Raw genomic sequence first — 10,950 nt, 5'->3', positions numbered from 1 at the left:
CAATCCTATGACCCTGGGATTATGACCTGAGCCTAAACCAAGAGTTGGACACTCCACCCACTGAGCCACCCAGGCACCCTCAAAGGTGTCAAGTCCTCTTGATCAAAGATCACTAATAAGCTTTGTTGGCAAAAGGAAATCTTACTGTGGAATTAAGAGCACACCCAGAAGACCTGGTTCCAATCTTGATGTTATCACTGAGTTACTTTATCCAAAACACTTCACCTTTCTGACCTGTTTCCTTCCTATAAAATGAGAGGGTTTTATATTACATAATCTCCAAAGTGTCACCCAATTCTTAAAATCCTCTGGATTTATTACAAATAGCATTATTTAAGTAAACTTTTATTTGAAAACGGAATGTGGGAATGTGGTGAACTAAAAATGGCCACAAATTATTTGCAGCTCCTACCAGTAAGAGGTGGAGTCTGCTTCTTCAGTCCACCAATCTGGGCTGGCCATGTGACTTTCTTTGACTAACGAAATGCAGCGCAAGTGTTGTGTGAGTTCCTCTGGGAGTCTGGGCCTCTAGAAGCCTTGCAGCTTCAGCTCCTGCTCTCTTTGAGGCATTGTGTCAAGAAGCGGAGGCTAACCTGATGGAGACAGATGTTTCTGAAGACAGCCAGAATTAGTTGCCAGACGCTTAAGTGAGTTTATCTTAAATCATCCAGCTCTCATCCAGGCACCAGAGGGCTGCAACCACATGACCAAGAGAATACCAGGAGAACTGCCCAGCTGAGTCCAGCCCTAATTGCTGACCCTGAGAATTATAACAAAATAAAATAGCTGTTTAGCCACTATATTTTGAGGTGATTTGTTATATAGCAGTAGATAACTGGCATAATACATCTGGTAAAAAAAAATTTTTTTTTTCAGAACAAGCAAAAATATGTCTTCCATCCCCTCAAAACCTCAGTCCCCATCTGCAGAGACAACAGGCATCACACTAGGGGCATATTCTATCCACTGCTCTGAGTCTTGCTTGATTCCTTTAATAGAGTATGTAATTTACTCTACATCAGCCATGTAAATGCCTGTAGAGCATTCCATTATATGGATATAGCATAAATTTGTTAAGCAGGTTTCTTCAAATGGTCATTTAGCCTGTTTCTGCTTTTTTACTTATAAAGATTGATACAATGATCATCTTTGTATATATACATCTATACATGCATGTGAATGTATCTACAGGAGGTGGGGACAGGGATCAAGAATGGTGTTCCCCCATTCACATATGTGGAGAGTCCACACCAACAAACTTCTACCCAACAGTCAGAACTAGCAGGGGAATCCTATGGTCCAGTCAATGCTAATAGGGTGATCCCTACTGAAGGCAGCTTAGTTTGTGTTTAGCTTTTGTCTCCCTGCCAAAGTCACTCTTTGTTGTTCTCAGTGCTGTGTGTTCCTCTTGGTACACTAAAGCGGGCTTAGGAACTTTTACCAAAAGCTATAATTGTCATATCCTTTGCCTGGCTATCTATGCTATGCCAAGGAGTCTACCCAAGCTCTCTAACTATAATCACCAATCTCACCATGGCCTCTCACTGAGAGAAGCCTCCCTCCTGACAAGAGAGTTACCAAACAGGTAAATGCTGAAACCATATACAAAACAAATGAGACTGGAAGTGAGATACCTTCTTACCCTCCCCTTGCAGCTAGAATTGGCCATTGTGTCCAAGTTCTGATCAATGATGTGTACAGAGGAAGTCAGCAGGTAGGGTGCTTGTGAAAGTTTTTCCTTTCCTGACAAAAGGGATAGATGCAGCATACTCTGCCCTTTTATCTCTTACCCTTTCTTCCTGCATTAAACATGAAAGTAATACCTAGAGCCCTGACAGCCATCTTACAACCATGAGTGATGTATTCATTTTTCTATTGCCTAATTACCACAAACTTAATGGCTTAAAAACAAATTCACGAGGCACCTGGGTGGCTCAGTCAGTTAAGCATCAACTCTTCATTTCAGCTTAGGTCATGATCTCACAGTTTCTGAGTTTGAGCCCAGGATCAGGCTCTGTACTGACAGCTCAGAGCCTGCTTGGGATTTTCTGTCTCCCTCTCTCTCTGCCCCCTCCCCACTTGCGTGTGTGTGTGTGCGTGCACACACACACTCTCTCTCTCTCAAAAACAAATAAATGAACATTTTTTAAAAACCATATTCATTATATTACAGTTCTGGAGGTCAAAACTTCTCCAGCTCTTAAAGCCAGTCTTCATCCTTGATTCGTGAGTTCTTCCTCCATCTTCAAGACGATTAGCACAGTATCTTCAAATCTGTTCCTCAGACCTCTGTTTCCATCAACACATTTCTTTCTCTAACTCTAACTCTCCTGCCTCCCTCCCTCTTACAAGGATCTGTGATTACATTAGTCCCACCTGGGTAAACCAGGGTACTCTCCCCATCTCAAGATTCCTAACTAAATCAACAAAGTCCCTTTTGCAATGGAACTTAATATATTCATAGGTTCTAAGTACTCAGATATGGACATCCTCAAGGGGGCTTTATTCTTTCTACCAAAAGTAATAGGCATGATGACCCAAAGCCCAGGATGGTGAAACAGAAAGATGGGAAGAGCCCAGATGCTTGATGACATTATTGAATTGCAGTACCAGCAATGTCTTCATTGTTTACATCACCATTAGTCATGTGTTCGTTTCCTTGCAACTGAACACATTCTAACTGATATATTCCTTTCACTGTGAAAGATTTAACATGTTGGATTAAATGAGATTGTGTTTGAGAAAGTGTTTTGTATGCTTTGGTCATACTGAATTCCCTGAAAGCACCATACTGTTTGTTGTCCCTTCTTATACTCTTTTTCCTTTCTATCCTCTGTGATGTGTACCAACCCTGTATCACCCCATTCACCTGGCTAACTCATACGCATCATCCTGATCTCTCCTTAGATGTCCCTGCCTACCCAGAAGTCTTCCCCCAACCTACTTCTGCTCTGAAGTTCTCACTAGGTATCCTGCCTTAGTGTTTCCACGGCAGCCTGACCCTCTCCAATCATACTGTTTTCTTTCCTATTACAGGCTCCTCAAAGACAGAGACCTGTGCCTATCTTACTTGTGGCTGGATCTAGATGCTAAAGAATATCATGAGGTATCAATTTCCCTTTACCCCTCAGGTCTGCTCTTCGTGGCTTTATTCCTCAGCAGATTCTTCCCAAATGGAACAAGATGGCCTCCAGTTGTTTTAGCCTTACCTTTTACCAACTTGGCAACCTAGATGGAAAGAGAGTCTCTCTCTCTCACGTTAGGTCCAGAAAAAGACCTGGCCTGACTCTCATTGTCCTAAATTGGGCCAGGGCTGGGCCACATACCAACTTGGGGAGCAGAGATATGGGGTCAGCCCCACCAGAACCACAAAAACCGAGAATGAGGAAGGGGAAATTTCACAAAGGGAAACTGAGGCTTTGCTACTAGAAAATGAGCAAATAGATGCTGGACAGGCAAAACCAAATGAAGACAACTAGGGAAGGTGATATGTATAATGTTCTTTTCTTGAGCACCTACTATGTTCCAGACACCAGGCCGAGTTATTTTTATTCATTCAAAAAATATTTACTGAGCACCTACTAAATGCTAGGCATGATAAGGAGAAAGATATTGTCCCTGTTCCCACAGTATTTAAAATTTGAAGGGAGTTTGCCAGTATTATCTCATTTAATCCTTTCAACAACCATGTGATGTGTGTGTTTTATTTATCCCTACCTAACAGATTAAAACATAAAATGACATGTAGCATAGAGTGCTTAAGTAACTTGTTCAAAGGTTCATGGTAGTGAGTGGCAGAGCTGGAATTTAAGGTTGATCTGAGAGGTCTAGCCCTAGTCTAATACACACCCTGCAAGTATGGATGAGAGATGAAGTGAGAGGTGACAGCATTGCCCTTAGTGGCCTACGGGGCCAGGGCTATCCCAGGGAATGCTGAGGACAAGACACTCTAATCAAGTTAAAATGAACATTAAGGGCAGGTAGTGAAATACATGCAAAAGAAGGAAGACAGACTCCTATAATTTGCAGAAATGAAGGGGAATTGGGGAACCAATTAATATTTTATTTCATTTTTAGCATTAAATGAGTCCTCATCTTCCCTCTTTGCTCCTTTCCCCAGCCCCTACAATCATTAAGTTATAGGACACAAGAGCTGTAAGATGATTGATTGATTGATTGATTGATTGATTTTAAGTTTATTAATTTTGGAGTGCCTGGGTGGCTCAGTCGTTTGAGCGTCTGACTTCAGCTCAGAGTTCGTAGGTTCAAGCCCCGCGTCGGACTCTGTGCTGACAGCTCAGAGCCTGGAACCTGCTTTAGATTCTGTGTCTCCATCTCTCTCTGCCCACCCCCCTCCCACCCCTGCTCACACTCCGTCTCTCTCAAAAATAAATAAACATTAAAAAAAATTTAAAAACTAAATAAAGTTTATTTATTTATGTATTTATTGAGAGAGAGAGAGAGAGAAAACAAGTGGGGGAGGCACGGGGGGGGGTAAGGGACAGAAGATCCAAAGGGGCTCTTTTGCTGACCGCAGAGAGCCCAATATGGGGCTTGAACTCACAAACCATGAGGTCATGACCTGAGCCAAAGTCAGATGCTTAACTGACTGAGCCACCCAGGCACCCCAGAAGATGATTTAGAGAGCATCTAGTTAAAACCTCTTCCTAACCCAGATGGCAGCCAAGTTCTCCTTGCCTATTAAGACCTAGAAAAATTGACTCAAACTTCTGCTTCACCTCCAGTGCCTTTCCCAACATCTCTGGAAAGACCTAAGGACTTATTCTCATGGCAGTTGCTTCTGGCTCTAACAACTTGGTCTTCTATGTTCTTAGTCTCTACTCTATATTCTTGCTCCCCCTTCATCTCATTGATTCAAACGTGTCATTGATTCAAACATGTAGTTCAACCTAATTATATGAAAATATAAATATATATTTATCTATGTATGTGTCTATCTGACACTTTGTTTTATGCTGAGGAAAAAACTGAGTCATGAAGAGGTTAAAAGACTTGGTTAAATCACTCAGTTGATGAGGGGCAGGGTTGTGCCAATGAAGTGGTCTTCCTTCTACTTCATCATTCTGCTCAGTCATCAGGCACTTTTGTGTAGGGCAGGCTGGGGTAAGAAAACTGAGGTGATGTTACCCAGTCTTTGCAAATAAATGCAACTCTAAGGGTTTTCCTCAGTCTTCAGTGCTCATTAATTAACAATCTGTCTTAGCGTGCTTGAGTTGCTATAACAAAATATCATGGGCTGGGCAGCTTAAACGACATAAATTTGTTTTCTCACAACACTGGAGGCTAGAAGTCCCAGATCAAGGTCTGGCAGGGGAGATTCCTGGTGAGAACTTTCTTCCTGGCTCATAGATGGCTCCCTTCTGTCTCCTCAAATAACCTTACCTCAGGTGTGTGTGTGTGTGTGTGTGTGTGTGTGTGTGTGTGTGTGTGTGTGTAGGAGACACAGAGTGAATCTCTTCTCTTCTTACAAGGTCACCAGTCCTATTTGATTAGTGCCCAACCCTTATCTCCTCATTTAACTTTATCTCCTAAAGACTTTATGTCCAAAGACATCCAGATGGCCAACAGGCACATGAAAAGATGCTCAACGTCACTCCTCATCAGGGAAATACAAATCAAAACCACACTGAGATATCACCTCATGCCAGTCAGAGTGGCTAAAATGAACAAATCAGGAGAATATAGATGCTGGAGAGGATGTGGAGAAACAGGAACCCTCTTGCAATATTGGTGGGAATGCAAACTGATGCAGCCACTCTAGAAAACAGTGTGGAGTTTCCTCAAAAAATTAAAAATAGATCTACCCTATGACCCAGAAATAGCACTGCTAGGAATTTACCCAAGGGATACAGGAGTGCTGATGCATAGGGGCACTTGTACCCCAATGTTTATAGCAGCACTCTCAACAATAGCCAAATTATGGAAAGAGCCTAAATGTCCACCAACTGATGAATAGATAAAGAAGTTGTGGTTTATATATACGATGGAATATTACTTGGCTATGAGAAAGAATGAAATATGGCCTTTTGTAGCAACGTGGATGGAACTGGAGAGTGTTATGCTAAGTGAAATAAGTCATACAGAGAAAGACAGATACCATATGTTTTCACTCTTATGTGGACCCTGAGAAACTCAACAGAAGACCATGGGGGTGGGAAAGGAAAAGAAAAAGAAAGTTAGAGAGGGAGGGAGGCAAACCATAAGAGACTCTTAAAAACTGAGAATAAACTGAGGCTTGATGGGGGGTGGTAGGGAGGGGAAAGTGGGTGATGGGCATTGAGGAGGGCACCCGTTGGGATAAGCACTGGGTGTTGTATGGAAACCAATTTGACAATAAATTTCGTATTAATAAATAAATAAACAAATAAATAAATAAAGGCTCTATGTCCAAATACAGTCACATTGTGGGTTAGGACTTCAACATATGAATGGGGGGGTGGGGAGAGGAAAACAATGTGTCATTTCAGAAAACATTAAAAAAATTTTTTTAACGTTTATTTATTATTGAGAGACAGAGAAAGACAGAGCATGAGCATGAGAGGGGCAGAGAGGGGGGAAACAGAGAATCCGAAGCAGGCTCCAGGCTCTGAGCTGTCAGCACAGAGCCTGATGTGGGGCTTGAACTTACAAACCACGAAATCATGGCCTGAGCATAAGTAGGATGCTTAACCAACTGAGCCACCCAGGTGCCCTGAGAAAACATTTTAACCTATCCCCCCAACTCTTTTTGAATATTTAATTATGAAAATAATGAACTATGGATAAACTCAAGTTTTCATTAGTACAGCAAAAGAACTTGCAAATCACCTAATAATTCTTGAGTGCCTACTACGAATGCCAGGCACCATTATAAGCACCTTATGTGTATTAACTCATTTCATCCCCACACCCCCTTAATAGACAGATACTATTTTAATTCCCATTTTGTAGATAAATAAATGGAACCTATCCAATATCACACAACTAGTAAGAGGCAAGGCTATGATTTGAACCCAGATGGTCTGGCTCTAGAGACCGTGCTCTTAACCTCACCTCCATATTGCTTATACTTATTATAGTTATTTCCAATTTCCTGCGGCAAATAAACAGGGTTATATAAAACAAATAAAATTGGAAAATAATATATATATTTATATAGCTTATTCATGTAAACTGCTTGCAATAATTATTTTAAATTTTTTTTTTTTACGTTTATTTATTTTTGAGACAGAGAGACACAGAGCATGAACGGGGGAGGGGCATAGAGAGAGGGAGACACAGAATCGGAAGCAGGCTCCAGGCTCTGAGCCATCAGCCCAGAGCCTGACGCGGGGCTCGAACTCACAGACCGCGAGATCGTGACCTGGCTGAAGTCGGACGCTTAACCGACTGCGCCACCCAGGCACCCCTGCAATAATTATTTTAAATTAAAATGAAAAAAAATAGGGGTACCTGGGTGGCTCAGTTGCTTGAGCATCTGACTCTTGGCTTCAGCTCAGGTCATGATCTCACAGTTTCGTGAGATCAAGCCCCACATGTGGCTCTGCACTGATAGCTTGGAGGTTGCTTAGGATTCTCTCTCCCTCTCTCTCTGCCCCTCCCCTGCTCACACTATCTCTGTCTCTCTCAAAATAAATAAACTTAAAAAAATTTTTTTTTAATTTTTTTTTTAACGTTTATTTATTTTTGAGACAGAGCATGAACAGGGGAGGGGCAGAGAGAGAGGGAGACACAGAATCTGAAAAAGGCTCCAGGCTCTGAGCTGTCAGCACAAAGCCCGACGCGGGGCTCGAACTCACGGACCGTGAGATCATGACCTGAGCCGAAGTCGGATGCTTAACCGACCGAGCCACCCAGGCGCCCCTAAAAAATTTTTTAATACAAAAATAGAAGCAATTTGGGGCACCGGCTGGCTCAGTTGGAAGAGCATACAGCTCTTGATCTCGGGGTCATGAGTTCAAGCCCCACATTGGGTGTAGAGATTACTCAAATGAATAAATAAATTAAAACTTTAAAAGGATGGAAGCATGGGGCACCTGGGTGGCTCAGTTGGTTAAGCATCTGACTTTTGATTCCAGCTCAGGTCATGATCTCCCAGTTCATGGGTTTGAGGCCCATGTCAGGCTCTGCGCTGATGTCATGGAACCCACTTGGGATTCTCCCCCCCCCCCCACCCCTCCCTCTCTCTCAAAATAAATAAATAAACTTTAAAAAAATGGAAGCAATTGAACATTATCGCCAACTCAAGTCAGTAATGCATGAGGAAAGCATCCTTCCTAAAACTTTGGAGAATTCCAGCTACCTACTTATATTCTGTATAATGGGAACACTGAAATATTGCCACTTGCCTTTATTAGAATAATGAATTAGAGGTCCTTAATATATCCTAACAACACAATTTATTTTGTAAATACCAAGTATACTTGGAAACAAAACAACCTCCCTGCTAAACTAGGGTTACCAACTGTCCCAGTTTGTCTGGGACTATCCCTCTCTTCCAGTCCATAAAATTTGTATCTTCTCTGGAACCAGAAATAACTGTACTCATCCAAGCATGTTATTTATTTATTTATTTACTTATTTACTTAGTTACTTACTTACTTATTTTTGCCATGTCTTTGGTTTTTGGTGTTCAAAAGCCAAAAATTCAACTTACTTTGTTTCTTATGGTTTCCTTTTACCGAGGCAGTAGATGATGTTCTAGTTGGGAATGGAGAGAGGGACGGGATACAAAAAGAAAAGGCCAAAACATATATTTCTTATTATAAATCATGGTATCATACTAAAGGACATTATGCTAAGTGAAATGAACCAGAGATAGAAAGAGAAGTATTGTATGATTCTGTATATATGTGGAATCTAAAAAACTCAAAATAATAATAGAAGCAGAGAGTAAAATGATTGCCAAGACTGGAGGAGAGTGGGAGGAAATGGAGAAATGTTGGTAAAGGATACAAACTTCCAGTTATAAGATGAATACATGCTGGGGATCTAACCTGCAGTATGGTGATTATAGTTAATACTGTATTGTATACTATAAACTTGCTGAAAGAGTAAATCTTAAGTGTTCTCACCAAACAAAGTAAAATAAAATAAAATAATAAAATCAATGAATAAGTAAAAAATTGCATCACAAGAGTCCAAAACTTATTCATAGGAAACACAATTCTTCCCTGCTTTTAAATCCACAAATCCATGTCCAGAGGGCTATATTTTTCCCAACTCTAGAAATTAGCCTGGCTTGGTACAGGTCTCCAAATATCCTAATAAGCTTCACCCTAGTTGTTTCTTCTCTCTTCTCCCCAAGGCTAGGAAACGTTACATAGTTTGGTCAGGTGAGACTCTTTTATCTGTTGTTCCAAAATGAATTGTCAGTGACTAAACTTTCTCCCTGAATACATAGGCTTTCAACAGGAAAAGAGCCCAGTCTCTTTCACAAAGCTTCCTTATCATGGCATTATTTTTTTTTCTTAGCATCTTTGCCTTTTAATATAAGTTTTGTTTTGGGGCGCCTGGGTGGCTCAGCTGGTTGAGCATCTGACTTCTGCTCGGGTCATGATCTGTGAGTTCGAGTCCTGCATTGGGCTCTGTGCTGACAGCTCAGAGCCTGGAGCCTGCTTCGAATTCTGTGTCTGCCTCTCTCTCTCTCTCTGCCCTTCCCTTGCTCATGCTCTGTCTCTATCTCCTTCAAAAATAAATAAAAACATTAAAAAATAAAGAAAAAGAATAAAAGTTTTGATTTCATCATTTCTGAGTTTAACACATTTCTTCTAAAAATAGAGCTCTTTGCGTGTTCTGAAACTTATCTTCCACTTGGAGGTGACAGGGAATAAGGCTCACCATAATTCTGGGGTGATGCTTCCAGTGTTTCTTGGTCACAGACCCTTCATGGGACTCTGGATGCTCACAGCAAGAAGAAGTCCATTTGAAATCCATGGCACTGAATAAACAACAGAAAGTTCCAAGCTCCCACCTATGCCTGGTGTGGACCCACCGGAATGTGACTCACACACAGCCAGATAGCAACAGCGCTTCCTCCAGAAGGTGTGGACAGAGGGATCCGGCACACATCCACCAGAAGATGGCAGAGTCCCCTTCTAGCCCCACTGGTTAAGAATGTAAGTTCAGAAACACACAAGACATAGGGATGCAGGGCTGAGGATGTTACACTCCTGCTCTAATGCAGAACCCATGGCATTATTTTTGCCATGAACTCCAAAATGTCTGTTTTAAAACTTAAGGACTTGGGGTGCCTCGGTGGCTCAATTGGTTGAGTGTCCTACTTTTGATTTTGGCTCAGGTCCCAATCCCAGGGTCACATGATCGAGCCCTGCTTCAGGTTCTGTGATGAGTGTGGAGCCTGCTTAAGATTCTCTCTCTCTCCCTCTTCCCCCTACCCCCAACTCATGCTGTCTTTCTCAATAAGTATGTATATTTAAATAATATATAAATATATACATATATTTATGTATATATTATTTATATATATTATTTACATATATTATTTAAATATATATATTTAAATAATGTATATATATTTAAAACGCAAGAACTAAACAGAGGGGCACCTGACTGGCAAAGTGGGTAGAATGTCTGACTCTTGATCTTGAGGTTGTGAGTTTGAGCCTCACCTTGGGTGTAGAGATTATTTAACAATAAAATATTTTCTTTTCTTTTTTTTTAGAGAGAGGGAGGGTGCAAGTGAAGAAAGGGCAGAAAGAGAGGGGGAGAGAGACAGAGAGAAGCGGGGCTCACCCAAGGCAGGGCTCATGTTTACCCAAAGTGGGCCATGAACTCACCTGAGGTGGGGCTCAAGCTCACCTGGTGTGGGATTCGAATTCAGGAACCCTGAGATCATGACCTGAGCTGAAGTCAGATGTTTAACCAACTGAGCCAAGGTGCCCTTAAAAATAAAATCTTAGGGGCGCCTGGGTGGCGCAGTCGGTTAAG

This window comes from Felis catus, chromosome C1, assembly GCF_018350175.1.
Source record: "Felis catus isolate Fca126 chromosome C1, F.catus_Fca126_mat1.0, whole genome shotgun sequence".
NCBI classification, from domain to species: domain Eukaryota; kingdom Metazoa; phylum Chordata; class Mammalia; order Carnivora; family Felidae; genus Felis; species Felis catus.
This window is presented reverse-complemented; position numbering follows the sequence as displayed.